The sequence below is a fragment of the Gossypium hirsutum genome, chromosome A13, assembly GCF_007990345.1.
Source record: "Gossypium hirsutum isolate 1008001.06 chromosome A13, Gossypium_hirsutum_v2.1, whole genome shotgun sequence".
NCBI classification, from domain to species: Eukaryota; Viridiplantae; Streptophyta; class Magnoliopsida; order Malvales; family Malvaceae; genus Gossypium; species Gossypium hirsutum.
Genome location: NC_053436.1, coordinates 33,981,816 through 33,986,399, shown reverse-complemented (window position 1 = coordinate 33,986,399; position 4,584 = coordinate 33,981,816). Strand labels below are relative to the sequence as shown.

At 31.0% G+C, this 4,584-nt stretch overlaps 1 pseudogene; it reads right to left on the bottom strand.

The window, feature by feature from the left end:
• Nucleotides 1–644: 644 nt before the first annotated feature.
• On the bottom strand, nt 645–3,886 carry LOC107942776 (acyl carrier protein 2, mitochondrial-like; annotated as a pseudogene).
• Between the last annotated feature and the right edge of the window lie 698 nt (nt 3,887–4,584).

Sequence of the window (4,584 nt, the reverse complement as noted above, 5' to 3'; positions counted from 1 at the left end):
AAATGAAATATGGTCAAGAAAAATAAACAAAATAGCAATATTACATTTTATGAATTAGAACAGCAGCGTTGAGGCAGTAACATCAAAATTAACTCGAGATTATTAGTCTAGATTCAAACCTCGCAGCTAAACTTAAAAAAAAATTCAAAGAAAGAATTTTATTATTTATAAATTGAAAGTTTTTTTTTTCTTTCAAACTCTTAGTTTATACTTATTTCGATCAGAGGACAAATTTTTCTTTTCTTTGTATTCGTTTTTATTATAGCTATTCTATTGATTGATATTGATTGAATAAGTGATATCCAATGATTCTTACTCCGAATCTTTGGACGTAGTTTGAAGGTTTTATTGAATCACCGCGATTCTAATATAAATCTAAAGTTTCAATTGATTCATAGGATCTTAACAAGAGAATTCCTATAAAAAGGAAAGAAAACAAGAATAAAGCCACATTTCATACAAAGAACAAATCGAACAAATCAAAGCAAAGAACAAAAAAATAAGTAGGTAAATAGAAGATTCAAGAGTCTTGTAACGATCAACATAAAGACGACTGCGTTGACTTAATTTTTTGGCATTATAATTACAACTACAAAAAAGAGCTTTCGGGTTTTCACTCTTTTGTGTCTTCGAATAAAATTGAATGAAAAGATTTAAGTTTCAAACTTTTTATTCCATATCCGTTTCAGCTATTACTTGGGTGTTTTTGTTTAAGCTGTACAAGATGAAATTCTGATATACGGTTCTCGACTGGGGGGGGGTCCTCTTGGTTTACTTATCTCAATAAAGTCTATAATTGGTTCGAAGAGCGCCTCAAAATTCAGGCGAGCAAATGATATAACTAGTAAATACGTTCCTCCTCGGATACTACAGGCATGTCTCACATGAACAAAGTAAAATAAAGAAAAAGATTTGAGTCATAATTTCCTGTCTACTTTGCCTGGGGGTGAGAAGCAATGAACTCGACAGCATGACTGATCGTGCTGATTTTGTCTGCCTCATTATCAGGTATCTCAAACCCAAATTCTTCTTCAAGAGCCATAACAACCTCCACAGTGTCCAAACTATCTAACCCGAGATCTTTTTGAAAATGGGCATTTGAGGTAACCTGCAAAACAGAATAAACTAAACAGAGTGAAAGACTTACAAGAGAAAGACTACATGCAACTAAAAACCATATTACTACGACTCTTCGGGTTTTTTAAGTATCCATATCTGAGCATATACAGATATTGATACAAGGATATTACCTTCCAAGAAACATACAAATACATTAAAACACTGAAAAAAAATTCACACCCAAATCCGAGTAATATAGACCTAAAATTACTACAAGTTGCACTCATAATAACTCGATAAATGATACTGTGTCATCTCAAAATATATTAAGGAAAAGAAATGAGAAAAAAGAATAGCAAGAGTTTGTGCGCCTTTTCCAAGTTCTTCACATAAGGACAAATCACAAATCAAGAAGGTTATGATGCACCAACAGATGGCACGGATGTTTGATCTAGAAATGCTTCCAACATGCCGAGAAAAGTAAGTATGTGCTGTGACACTTGTCTAATAAAGCGACACAGCAAAAAAAAAAACCAATGGCTCCATCATACCACTTCCTTCTTCCTGACCATGCAATCAACAGGAAAGAGGATGGGGAAATACGAAGATGCATATGCAACTAGATGAAATCATAACAGAAAATCAAGCTGGACACAGGAATGAGGGGTTAGGATTTGAGGAAGAACTGAGAACAGAAGTTGAAAAGGGACTCGCACGTCATTTTACCTTTTTTCTTTCAATTATTTAAGGATAAGGTAAAACTAAATAAAAAAATACTAGATTATGGCACGTGAAAGAATATATGTAACAAATATATTTATAAAAAATTGATGTTAAGAGTATATAAAGCTTTAGTTTAAAACAGAGGCTTTTGTAACATACTACTATAGTGTTTTCGGTTTGAATCCCATCAAGTGCATTTTCCTAGATTTCAAATGATTTAAAATGAGAAAAACACCCTCATAATAATGTATTTTGTAAAAGGAAATATTTTTGATAATTGTTTAACTGAGTTGGAATTCGGTTTATGGGTGATACCAACTCAGTCAGCCCTTTAAATGTAGTACTTGTTCTGAGGCACATTGACGCAGGAGCTTTTATTTTTATTATACTATTTTATTATGTCAGTTTTATCTTATAAAATTTATTTTTAGTAGATATATTATAGACCCCTAGGGTTATTAAGTATTTTTAGGGTTTAAATCTAGGGCTAGAATAAAACGTTATTTGCAAGAAAGCCAAGTAACTTTACTTGCAAGAAAAAAAGCCTAGTATTTAGGCCCTAATTCGTTTATTTTTTAGGCCTTGGTTGAAATGGTAAGTTAAAAGTTTAAGTCTCACACGTCCCAAGTTCAAATCCTATCATAATATTATTTTATTAAAAAGCATGAAAAACCAAAAGCACTCTTATATTATAATTAATTACTTTGTATGTGAAAGGATATTTTAGTAATTTCCCAACTAAATCGGTGCCTGGTTAACTTATGGCATCAACTCAGTCAAGAGAAGTATATATAGTAAATAGAATTTCTTTTTTAAAAAAAAATTATTTAGTAAATCATATTTATCAGCCATAATTATCCCTTGTATGCAGTGTCTGACTAGCATGTTACAAAAGCCTCTTTCGCAAGTAGATTGTAAAATCACACTTCTACAACTACAACTAGCATTGAAGTTGATCTAATGCTTATACAAGTCATACTTGTTTGCATATCAATCACGTGCCAGACAACATAAATATTGCAAAAACTTAGACTACCAATCCAACCAAATTTCAATTTGATATCGAATTCACAACCACAACCAACTCCAGCCCAAAACAAACCTATTTCATATTCCTCCTCTGAAAGAAACTGAATAACCTATTCATTTAAGCACCCAAATTTTTTATTAGAGAGAAAAAGCAATAGTTAAGCAGTGCCTGACCATACCACCTCAAATTTCATATTTGCAAAATACCAAAGCTTCACATCCACATCAAACGAACCAAGCAGAAATCAGCTCTAAAGAAATGAACTCGCATTATAAACCAAACAAAATTTTCCACAGTTTCTTATGTACTGGTTTGTTAATTCAGAATACAAGTCAATTTATATTAATCTTCACTCCTAAAAGACAGAAATTTGAAGGCATCTAACTACAGCTAGAAAAGAGACTTATTTTTGGTAGTTCTCAGCTTATCATATCAAAGCAACAAAAATAAAGAAACTTACAGCGAAATAATCGAAGGGTTAGTTTGATTTAGGAGAAATACAACTCCTCTACACCAGACGTCACCAATCATAAATAAATTAAGTCGAGCAATCGAATCGGTATTTACTAAACAATTTAAAGAAATAGCATCGCAAGCTTAAAAGAAGCTATTGGCTAATGAAAAGGAAGAAGTGACTAAATCAATAACCTAATATTATAAGAAAAAAGTTAGAAAAGTGAATGAAAAAGTAAAACCTTGGATGGATCAATTTTCTGGAAGTTTTTTACTACGGAGACAACGCGATCGGTGACCTCAGATTTGTCAAGGAATGAGCCCATGACGTCGTCAGAAAATCAGCGCCGTATGGCGTTGAAGATTAGAGCACCGTGGCCGTTAGGGATGGGTTTAGGGTTACGAAGCAGAGACAGGGATGTTGCATTCACTCTCAGGTGCTTTAGCACAACTCCTCTCAACGCCGCCATTTCAATAACTAATCGCCCTTTCTCTTCTACCTGCTGAAAATGTCAAGAAACCTATTCTTTTCTGTTCGCGCTCCCTCTCAAAGCCCAATTAACTTTGCGAAATTGGAACTTTTAGTAGCTTAGGAAGCTAGTGGAAGTGAAAAATCAATGCCCAATACGACGTCGCAGTCATCTTCGTAGACCTAGTAGGGGAAAATCACTTTGCTTATATTTTTTTGGATAAATACTAAGTTTACTTCCAGTGTAGAAGAAAAAAGTTGAAACTTCAACGGAATCGCGTAAAAAAAATTCAGATTTAATTAAGTTGATGAGTGATATTTATTATTTTAATTTTATTAAAAAAAATTTTAGATTAAGTTAGAGTAAAATAAAATTTAAGTTGAATTGAGTAAAATTATTCAAGTTAAATTAAAAAATTAAACATGTCAAATTAAATTTTTATTACAATTAGTTTTATGTTAGAGCATATAAATTTGAAATCATTTATATTTGAAAACCTTTTCAAAGGAAAAAAAAAGATATTTTAGTATGTTAAACTTGAATCATTAATTAACTTATTTAGGTCTCAACATTATTGTTTTAGAAAATTTTTAAAATTTTCACTTTCTTTATAATTTTAGAAATTTTTTTAAAATTTTATAATTTTTTTAAAAATATAAATTTTGGGATTTTTATAAATATTTTAAATTTTAAAAATTATTTTAATTTTTTTTTTGTATTTTTTGTTGACAAAGACCAATTTGCTCATTTTCAAAATTGACACGAACTAAAAGGGTATTTATATTAATCTATTATTTGAATTATTTGAGTTATTTGAATTGTAAAAATCAACTCAACTCGAACTCGAAA